This window comes from Nelumbo nucifera, chromosome 3 (genome assembly GCF_055504915.1).
Source record: "Nelumbo nucifera cultivar China Antique chromosome 3, China Antique-T2T, whole genome shotgun sequence".
Taxonomy (NCBI): Eukaryota; Viridiplantae; Streptophyta; class Magnoliopsida; order Proteales; family Nelumbonaceae; genus Nelumbo; species Nelumbo nucifera.
This window is the reverse complement of record NC_142651.1, coordinates 48,089,996-48,101,997: the sequence shown is the minus strand read 5'-3', so window position 1 is coordinate 48,101,997 and position 12,002 is coordinate 48,089,996. Positions and strand designations below refer to the sequence as shown.

Sequence of the window (12,002 nt, the reverse complement as noted above, 5' to 3'; positions counted from 1 at the left end):
CATGAAGAAGAAGAAATTAAAACCCAAACCACAATCAAATCAGAATTTGCATTCTTTTCATTTTGTACTCCCATGCATTTGTATTAATGCAAAATGAAATTGTACTGCAACCAAACACAGCCTGAAGGTATTGAAATATGTAAGGCTATGTTTGTTATCATTGTGTTGCAAGCTGCAACGTTTGGGGTTGGTGTTACAAATTTGTGAGATGATATGTTTTGTCTATGTATAAACATTTTGTGTTGATTAATATAAGGGTTCGACTATCATGTGGAAAAAATATGATATCCGAAAAACAACGGACCAATAAATTGGAATCATAAACGTGGTGGTGAATAAGGTGTCATCTATCAAAGTTCATAAGTGGGTTTTGATGAGTCAAAACTCTTTCCATATCATATTTTTTCCGCATCATAGATTTTTCCTTAATTATAAATTTATAAATTTCTATTTTTATTTAAAACCTCAAATTTGAAGTTGTCCCTTGTATAGATCATCTACCAACACATGGTGCCAACTACATCCCAACTCACCATTGCATCCGTATTTCAGGAGCATCTCCCATGAATGATGACAAGAGAGATGCTCCCAATGTGAGGCCACAGTGGCCTATTGGGACTGGGTTGATAGCATTCGTTGGTGGTGGATCCCTACCAACAATCTGTGTCTCTCTTTGCAAAGTATTTATTTGGAAAATGACTTCCTTGTTTCTTGGCGGCTTCAAGTAGTGATTGAGGATTGCAAGAGAAATCACATTTGGTTCTCACAAGACCGTGCTCACACCGTTCGCAGTCCCTTACAGCCTTGCATTATAAATATTTCCTGATGAAAAAAAAACATGCAAGTATGGAGATATTCCCAATGCAAGGTTGTAAAAGACTGTGTCGGTCTTGTGAGCACTAAAGCTGATTTCTTAACATTCTCCTTTCAATATTTGAATCCCATGAAAGTAATCTATATTTATATATTAAAACAAAGTGGTCAAGAAATTTTCTCATTTTTTGTTTTTTTTTTATTCTATGTCATTTTTTAAACAACCAATGAGATGCACTTTCCCAATAACCTAAATAATCTCTTCTCCTAAAATTTATCCTAAACTACCTCCCCTACTTTGTTAGAATTATCTCTAATTCCTATGTATCTTCTAAATTGTCTCTAATTCCTATTTATCTCCACAATTATCTCTAATTCCTATTTATCCTCTCCCTACTTTTTATCTATATCTATCTAAAGAAAGTTCACATTAAAAAATTTAAGAATTATTTAAATATTCTAACAAAATTTTATAATAACATTAAAATATTTATTAAAAACACAAAAAATAAATTTATATTTTTACAAAATATATCATTAAATTATGTACTAACAATTTAAGTTATGTTTTTCCGAATTATCAATTTAAATGCTTTTCAAATATTTAATAATATGTAATAGCTTTAAATAAATAAAATTCAAATAACAAAAAAATAAATATTTTATATATTATTTAAATAACTAAATATTTATCATAACTATATTTTAAATAGTTAAAATAACGAAATTATCTAATAAATAATTTTATATTTTTACAAAATATATCACAAAATTATGTACTAACAATTTAAATTATGTTTTTCTGGATCATCAATTTAAATGTTTTTCAAACATTTAATAATATGTAATAGGTTTAATTAAATAAAATTCAAATAACAAAAATTTTTAATTATTTTATATATTTATTATATTTTAGTAATTATTTATTGTTTTTCTGATAAATGCATTTTCAATGATTATGTATAAATTTATTTTTTTATGTTATTTAATAGAAAATCTTCAATAATTATTGAAGATTAAACTACTATTAGTGAAAATTTTAAATTTAATTTATTATACTTATTGTATTTATTGTATTTTTGTTATAACTTATTGATTAATATTTTTAGAGATTAAACTAATATTTGAGATTATACTATTTATTGAATAAGTTAATATATTTTTAGTAATTATTGTATTTTTTTCAATATCAATTTATTTTCAATAATTGTATATTTTTGCTATAAATTTTCAATAATTTTTGGAGATAAACTATTGTTATTTATCAGAGATGAGACTATTAGTTTAGTTGAAATTATGTGTGTTCATGAGTTGGTTCGGTTTGGTTCGGCCATAGGCTATTTGGCCAACCAAATTGACCTGGTCAAGTTGGAGAGTTGGTCAGCTAAAATCGACTGACCTTTTGTGAAAACCGACCCACTCAAGTTGTATCGGTTTGGGTCGATTTTTTGGTTTGGTCAGTTGACTCAAAATATTTAAACTTAAAAAATAAATTTAATTTTAAAAATTATAGTGCAATTATTAAAAAATAAATTTATGATATAAAACATTTTAGACTAAGAATTATGGGAAATTTCCCATTTTTCCATATTACAAATTATATTTAAAATATAAAATATTAATATATATCCATGGTTAGGTCATTCGGTTTTGGTTGGTTTACAAATGGCCAAAGTAAAATTGATCCAAGTTGGTCGAATTGGGAAATTTTTAAACCAAAGCCGACCTAAAATACTAGAAAACCGACCAACTCGGGTCAAGCTGATCAGTTTCATCAATTTGATGAATAAACCTAATTGAAATTAATTATTGTTATTTTTGTATTATAAAAAATTTATTAAAAGTAGAATATAAAATATAAATAATTATTAATTATTTAAAAAGTTAAAAATATAAAACAATTGTATAATCTTATGTGATTCTATTAGGGTCATTTACTAGAACACATCTTATAGTTTTACATATTTACTTAAACCTATCTTATAGTTTTCATTTTATTAAAACATCCTATATATTTTACAACTTATTTACTTAATCAACCTTTCATTAAGTAGTGTTTGTTTTGTCATTAGGCCCATGATTTTTTATTCCAAAAAGACCCTTAACACTATTTTTGGTACATAAAACAAAATTAACCAAATATAACCAATAGAGTGGTTCCCCGTGTCTTATAAAGGGAAAAAATGGTATTTTTATTTTTTTGATTAAATCCATTGCAAATTATAAGATTTGCAAATTATAAGTGGTTGCCCGTGTCATTTTCCATTGTCATCTAATGGAAGATTGATTAAATCCATTGCAAATTATAAGTGGTGTTTTAGTAAAATTTTAACTATATATTGGGTAGATTTTAGTAAATCCATGAAACAATAAGGGGTATTTTAGTAAATGACCATTTCTATTATTTAGCTTTCACTTAATAATACTTATTATATTTTTGTTGTACTTTATTCATTGATATTTATTAGAGATCAAACTACTTTATTTATTAAAGATTAAAATAATAATTTAGATAAAATTAGGAGTGTTGATTACGGCTTGGTTTAGTTCGGTTGTAAGCTATTTGGCCAACTAAATTGACATGGTCAGGTTGGGAAGTTGGCTACCCGAAATCTATTGACCATTAGTGAAAGCCAACTAAATTGGGTTGTATTGGTTTGGGTTGATTTTCGGTTTACTAAATTCGTTTAAAAGATTACATTGAAAACTTAAATTTAAATATTAAAAATTAGACTAACATTATTAAAAAATAAATTTATAATATAAAATATTTGAGACTAAGAAATATGAGAATTTCCCACTTTCCCGTATTAAAATAATATATATTAAATATAAAAATATTAATATATATCTGTGATTGGGTCATTCGATTTTGGTCAATTTACAAATGGCCACAACTAAACTGATCCCAATTTCAATCGAAAATATTAGAAATTGAGTAATTCGGGTTGCGTTGATCGGGTTGGTTAGTTTCACCAATTCGATGAACAAGCTTAACTAAAATAAATTATTGTTATTTTTGTATTATAAAAAGTTATTAAAAGTATTATAAAATATAAATAATTAATCATTATTTAAAAAGTTAAAAATATAAAACAATTGTATATTCTTATGTATTTTATTATTTAGCTTTTCTTAAGAGATGAACGGGTCTCCGCTAGTAATGTTTATGATTACACCATATCAACCTCACAATAGATCCCACTAAGTATTGGGATTTGGTAATATCTTCTTAAATAACAGCACAAAGTATATGAGATGTTTCCCATATAAGGCTGGAACATGCTGTGTGAGGAGTGCTCTGTTAGTTGGGATCTCCTGACAACAAAACATGTTCCGCTTCCCTATTAAGTTGATCTAACACCGCACATCTCACCATGAACAAGGATCCACCATAAAAGTGGGACTCATCATGTATGGGATGTGTGATGTCAGATCATGTTTATAGAGTGTTGAGTAAATTTTGATTCTCTCTTAACAAGCCAGCGGCTGGCAATAGGGACGTTATGAAGGAGTTCCCTTTTGCTTCTTACCACCGTTCTATCGCAGGGATAAAATAGAAAATTATGGCCTTTAACTCTTAAGATGTTAGATGTACTTCGCATCTTTTGATTCAATGGGGCCATAGTAACAAATAAGGGCTTTGATTTAGTTGTTTCAGCGCAGTGTCGTAGCATCGTAACAAATGTGGGTTGGTTATGGAACATCTCTAGCGAATATTTATACAAATTTGTAGAGTGAAAAACCTTATATTTATATTATTTTGTATGTATTTGTATATATTTGTCAACGTCACTGAACTTGTTTAGGCTAACTCCCACAAACTACGGTGCTTCAAATTCCTCGTACCAAAGTATAGAAGGCCAGAGAGCTTTTGAATCAGTGAGAAGCGCACCCCAGGTTAGAAATGATAGCCAAGTTGTTATCCTTAGCGTCTCTGATGCCAACTCTACCTTCAAGTTTTGATTCTGTGAAGGAGTGCCACTCTTTCATGCAAAATGCCTACGATCTGATATATCTTCACCAAAAATCCCGGATCGTAGCAGTGTACCCATATGATAAACCGGCATGGAAGAGAGGATAGATTTGATAAGCTGCGGAAATCACACTTGAACAATCGCATTGATGTCTGATTATTTCTACACCTCTCTCTCTGAAAGAAGAATCCTCGACCGGAATCGGTCTCTCCCTCCTGAGCACGAATTGCAAAGGCGTTTCTTTGGCTTCGGGATACCTGACCTGCAATCAAATTCATAGCTTTCTGAGATCTATTTCCTCCTATGCCTCGAAAACCAAATGGTTCTCTTTTCCTTGGAATTCTCACGGACACGTTGGCTGCACAACTACAAAAACCCATCTACGATCATTTCTCTTTTGAGAGATAACGCTGCAATTTCGATAAACAATGGGATTTTCGAGTCAGATTTTCCTTGTTTCGATCTTCTTTTGCTTATTCGCATCTGGGTCTTCTTCAATAGAGAATTTTCGTCAGGCGTAAGTGGACTATATGTTTGTAACTACTTGTTTTCTTTTGTTTTGTATTTCAAATTCATGGGCTTGTTTTCTTTGGAATTTCCAGTGACTTAGTATTCATCATAATTGTTGTTTCTTAATTAAACTGGGATGTTTTTGTTAACCTGGTAATTTTGTGTTAGAAGGAAGTTCGTTCTGTTATATTGATCTTATCTTGTAATGTGCCTCATTGGCAAGTACTTATTTTGAGAATTTAAACCAAACAGCTTTAATAAGGTATACTGCTAGATTGTAATTGTTCCCCTTCTGCGATATACATTTGTGGTTTATGTTTTCAGTAGGTTGCCGGAAACTGCCATAGATTGATTGACCATTGTGATTCAACATTAACTAGTATAATAACCGTTTATTCTACAAACGGTGGAAATGATTACTAAAGATGACTGTCATCCTTTTGGTTGGGGGAAAATTGTCTATTTGAGGACAATTTCAACAGAGTGGTTTTCTCTCTCAAGGCAAACCTACGAAGGCCCAATCCTAATTTGTAATTTCAGGATAATATGCCAATTGCTAAGTCAATGTAAAAAAGAATATGTGAGATCATAAGCAGATCAATAGCACATTATGAAGAATCATAACAATCATTACCATTGCCTTATCTAAACTATTTATGGTCATCAATATGAATGATGAATTCTATACTGACAAATATCCTATTACTGTGCCGTTTCTACTGTCACAATGTATTTTCACATCTTTCCATATTAAAGTCTTACCTTTACATTTCCTTTCTTTTTCTGTAAGTAGTAATGTTTTAATTTAGGGAAATGTTATCTCCTGCACCACATGAAGTCATTCTTGTTGTGCCCTTACTTATTGTACAAACTTTTCTTTCTGTTACCTATTGGTGATACTTCTAGATTTCTTGGGTAGGCTTATTTTTTATTCTGTATTTTATGGTGCTAATGTTTAATTGTTCATCTAACTCCATGCCTTTTGTAGTTTCTTGACTGTCAAAAATAAGAAGTTACAGAGCAGTTTGCAAGTTGCATTATGAATTGAAAATTATTCAAGACTGTCAAAATAGTTGTTGAAGTTCTGGGTGCTTGTATCAAGTTTTTGATGCAAACGTATCTAGGATGGAGATGCTTTTGCATTGTAGCCTTTGGACATTCTCTTTTGAGCCAACAAAATTCTCATGGACTTGAAACTCAGATCCAAGGGAGAGACCAAGCATCTTGTGAATACCTTTTAGGTCCTATACATGTTGTATTTGAAGTTGGAGCTGGTGGCACACAAGTTTGTGCTATTGTTACTTCTGGAGTACAATAATTTCTCATTTGTTGTCATGGCTGTCTAGCAATGGATTTTTCTGGATAGTGCTGACAATAAAAATGATCCTTCTTTTAGTTTATTATATGTATGTATGTTATCAATCAATTAGAAAATCATTTGGATGCAGGATTTGTGGATGGGGTTAGATTTTTTGATGACCTGTGTTGGGTTTAAAACTTTATGTAACTTTATATCATCCTATCATCAACCTTGAATCCATAGCCATATAAAAACCAAGCCCATTCTTCCATAGGATTTATAGATGGTGGAATTCTAATAGGTTAATGAGATGATTGTACTCTTTTTTTCTCTCTTTATTTGTATTTCTTTGATATTGTTAATGATCAAAGAAATGGAAGTTGAAATTTTAACAAGGCTTCCCATCATATTGAGCAACTCAAGGATGTCCTTGTTTCCCTTTCTAAACCAGATAACAGGGTTGGCTTTTAGAGCTTGGTAGAATTGTTTTCTTTGTGATCTTGTCTAAACCTTTCTGGAAAGAGGAGAAAAATGATATGAACATGCTCATTTTTCTCTATCCTTTGGAGCATCTGTTATGAGAGGACTTATCGCCCAATGTCATCTTTTGTGATACCCAGATACTTGAACACACTTGGTATACCATGACACCATGATATTCCTGGAAGATATATTTATCATTTTAAAGTTTATTTTCTTTTTTCCAAGAAATGTTATTCTATTAACAATTTTATGTTGTGTACTCCATTACTCATTTTAAAACAAATATATGTGAATGCTGTATCTAAGATCAACTAAACTAGTATGAAACAAATTTCCCTAATCTCTTTTTGTGCATTGTGCTACAAGGAAGCTGAGACAGCAAACCACCTTTTCTTACACTGTAAGTTTGGCTATTTTGTGTATGCTAATTTCTTGGAAAGCAGTGCCAGAATATTTCTTAATAGAACCTTAATACCTCATCACAAGAAACTGTTATTGGAAAAGTTCGCTCATGGATGATTGGAAGAGAATTTGGGGATGTTTCCCCTCATCTTTTTTATTTATTTTTAATTCTACTAGTAAATTGAGGAACTAGATAAGAAACAAGCTTGAAGAGAGATTAGTGGGGAGGAAAGAGCAAAGAGATGGAACTTAAAGGTTGAGTTGGAAGAAATTTAAGGAAAGAGGAACTCTCTTGAAGGCAGAAATCTAGATGTAGGTGGCTGTTTGAAGGAGATGGTAATACTAAGTTCTTTCACTCTTTAGCAAATGGGAGAAGGAGAAAAAACCTCATTTCCAGCACATAGATGGATGGACAAGAGTTAACAAGGGAAGAGGAGGTTATTAAGGCTGTGTTTGGTTTGAAGGAAAAAGTAAGGGAAAGATAGGGAAACCTTTACAAACCTTGTATAGGTTTCCCTACCTTTCTCTACTTTTTCCTTCAAACTAAATTGTAGAGAGAATGGGCCGAATGGCCCATAGGCTGTTCTCATTTCTTTATGTTCTTATTTTTTTTGTTAATGGGCCTTTTTATGTTTCTTTATGTTCTTGTTTAATTAAGTAAATCACCCAATTAAGGGCCTACTTGTAATTACAGAAACTTTGTAATTATTTTTTAGATGGAAAGATTAGGGATGGGAGAGTGAGGTTCGAACAACTCATCTCCCAAAATCCTATTACAGCCAACTTCTTCTTCTTCTTCTCTCTTGGCTGCTGATATCTACCCCTTTTCACACCTTTTTAAATCAATCATTTCATTCTTTTGGACTGTTTTTCTTCTTGGTATCAGAGCGGGCTCTTTTCTTCTTCTTTTTTTCCCCATACAAAATGTGTATGGAGAGCTGAATCGAATGAGTGATTGAAGAAAGTATTCAGCCCAGTTGTTAGTGTTTTTTTTGGAGAAAAGGATGCTGTCTTGGTCATTATTTTGACAGTCCTTGGAGTTTTTTTGCCCAAAACCCTAATCAACTGGAGAATTCTGATTGCGGGCCCCATAGGGGGCTTCACCTTGGCGCTCAGTGACTGAAGGGGTTCTTCTTCTTTATCTTGAAGACCGATCCAAGTCTCATGCAGTTCTGTGAAGCCTACAGGGAGCGGCTGCAGTTGTCCTATTTCTCCCGGGTTCTGGGTGAGACACAGCTGGCAGATAAGACTTCATAGAGGTTGGTATTCGGTGTCTGTTTTTTCATGTCTTCCTTGTTTATCATTTGAAGTTACTTGAAGTTTTTTTGGATTTGTTTAAGGAAGATGGATGTATTTGGAGTTGAAAATAAGTTTGGCGTAGAGTCCGAACAGGTTTCGGGAGCACCAGTTGACTCTTTATTGGCTGTGACCGCAGTCAAGCTTTATGGAACTAACTATCTAGCATGGTCACAATTAGTAAAGATACATGTTTGTAGTAGAGGCAAGTTGGGGTATATCTCCAGGAGCAAGAAAGCACCACCGGAAGATTGACCCATCTTATGAGAAATGGTTGCAAGAGACTTGTTGTGAATCTTATTTATTGGTTCTCTGTTAGTATGCTGTTAGCCTAGTCTACCTAGGTGCTGTCAGCTAGTGTTCTTTTTTTCTTGTTAGTTGTTTATTATTAGGAATTGCCGCCAGGGGCATTCTTGTAACTTCTGTTCTTATTATTTTAAGTGAATATAAATAATGAGCTGGTAGCCGCCAGCCCTTAGTTTTTGAGTCTCAACCGAACATCTCTCTCTCTTCTCTTCTCCTCTACATTCTCTTCTCCTCTCTCTTCTCTTCTCTCTCTCTTAGGAAGGAACACATGCTATTAGAGCAATAATTCTGGGCTCGAAAATTGTTTTTCTCTCATCTGAATCTCAGTCTTTTGTTGTTCTCTTGATCTCTTGGATGTGGAAGACCAAGAATTCTAATTGGATTGTTCAAAGCTTTTGTGGTTGTTGTTCTTTGGGTTCTTCCTTGGTCGTAACACCAAGGAAGCCCTAACAGAAGAGGGGTGATGCTGGAATGACTCTCCTCTCTTAGTTCGATGCTGTGAAAAATATTTTCCTGGGTTTGCACCTTCATACAGGTGCTGGACAGGGGTATGTGTCCCCCGTTTTCTCTGTGGTCTATGCTGTGAAGGGCTGTGAAGGCCTTGGTTTTGAGGTTTACACCTTCGTACATGCGCTGGACAGGGGTATGTTTTTTTTTTTTTTTTTAATCATGTGCTGTTGTCAAACTGTTAGTAGGCTCTTTTTTTAATGACTACTTGTGGCCGAACTATTGCTGTTAGTAGACTGTTTTCAGTAGCCTGTTAGTAGACTAGTTGCTGTACTGATTACTGGGCTAAGGGCCAAACTATTGCTGAACTGATTTCAGCAGCATCTTTCTCATTCCAGAAGTGAAAATTCTTGGGAGTTTAGCATTCTGTTTGTGTGGGATCTGGTCTGGTATATTTGTGACCCTTCTTTTCTCAATGGCAAACTATGATTCAACATCATCTGGAGTTACACCAACTTGTAGTACAGCTGGTATGGGAGGTGAAAACATGATGTTTCCCATGCTAATTACCCCTTTAAATGGCCTGAACTACCTAGAGTGGGCTAAAAGTGTGAAACTTTATGTAACAGCAAGGGGATAAGCTGGTTACATAAATGGTAGAATGAAAGAACCCAAGTGTGACACAGCTGAACATGATAGGTGGGACCAAGAAAATAGTATGGTGATGTCTTGGCTCCTTGCAGCCATGGAGCTTGATGTGAAGAAGAACTTTATGTGGGTAGACACCGCTAGTGAAATTTGGGAATAGGCCAAAACCACCTATTTTGAGTAAAGGCATTATGCCAAGATTTACTAGTTGCAAGCTGAATCCTTAACTTGTAAACAGGGAAATCATAGTCTGTCTGCCTATTATTCAGCCCTTACTTCTGTCTGGAAAGAATTGGATCATTATCTGGCTATAGAGTGGAAACATGATGATGATGCTAAGGCCTATAGGAAGCTGGTTTCTCAGCAGCGGTATTTGCTTTCTTGTTGGGACTGAACCCTGCCTATGAGCCATTGAGAGTTCAGATCTTGGGAAGCAAAGAGTTGTTGTTGGTTCAAGAGGTATATGCCCTTGTTCAATCTGAAGAAATTAGGCGGAGTGTGATGGTTACAACTGAGGGGGAGCAATAGGTAGCATTGGCTGCAATGGGTAATAACAATATGGGGAAGAAAAGTGAGTCCTAGAAGGCTGATGATAAAGACAAGTTGTTTTGTACTCACTGTCGGCGCTCGCGACATACACGTGACACATGTTGGGAAATTCACGAGAAGCCCAAGTGGGCAGTGAAGAACCAAGAACAGGGTAAAGTGCAAGGTCAGAAGAAGCCGAATATAACACATAATGCAGCACGTGTGGCAATCCAAGATACTCAGGTTGCTGGTACTACCTAGGACCACTTTACTTGTTTTGACCCTAAGGAAGATATCATAAATTCCTTTAGAGATCACTTGGAGTCATAGGGTAGGGCTTTGCGACAGATGGATAGTTCAGTTATTGGTACTTCTACTTCAATTGCATCTACATCAGGTAATGCGGATTTTGCATTTCATGTCACTACTACCCGGGACCACTTTACTTGTTTTGACCCTAAGGAAGATATCATAAATTCCTTTAGAGATCACTTGGAGTCATAGGGTAGGGCTTTGTGACAGATGGATAGTTCAGTTATTGGTACTTCTACTTCAATTGCATCTACATCAGGTAATGCGGATTTTGCATTTCATGTCACTACTACCACTGATTCCCCTTGGATAATTGACTCAGGGGCCTCTAACCACATGATGGGTAAAGTGAGGCTTGCAGATGGATCATTCTCCTCCATTGCAGACCAATGATCAATATTCCTTCCCCATGGCCTTAACATAAATAGTGTATTGCATGTTCCTCAACTTCCTATAAATTTGCTTTCAATCAGTAGCATTACTAACTCTTTAAACTGTAGTATAACATTTTTTCCTGATTCATATGTTTTTCAGGATCTAACTTCTGGGAGGACGATTGGTAGATGAAGCCTAATGGATGGTCTCTATGTTCTCGACAACAAAGCTGGTCTCTTGATGTCATCCTCGGAGTCATAAAGTCAGTCAAATAAGAGTCAATTTTTTTTTTGTGGCATAGTCGGTTAGGTCATGTTTCCTTTGAAATAGTGAAGTCTTTGTTTCCGTTTTTATTTAAGTCATGTTCAGTGTTAGATTTTTAGTGTCAAACATGTCAATTGAGCAAACAATGTAGAACAACTTTTCATTCAAGTAATAAAAGATCCAGTTTTCCTTTTCATATTGTGTATTCTGATGTATGGGGGCTTACTACTATAATCTCTGAGGGCGGGTATAAGTACTTTATCACTTTGATCGATGATTTCTTCTGCTATACATGGGTATTACTGATGCATAGTAGAGATGAAGTTCCAAAGATCGTGAAA

General features: G+C 33.9%; 1 pseudogene across 1 annotated transcript in view; it reads left to right on the top strand.

The window, feature by feature from the left end:
• The first annotated feature begins 4,468 nt into the window (after window positions 1-4,468).
• LOC104609574 (uncharacterized) overlaps window positions 4,469-12,002 on the top strand; it is a 72,079-nt pseudogene continuing 64,545 nt past the window's right edge. Inside the window, exon 1 of the transcript XR_016083768.1 lies at window positions 4,469-5,307. The product of XR_016083768.1 is annotated as an uncharacterized LOC104609574 (transcript). The remainder of the gene's footprint in view (window positions 5,308-12,002) is intronic.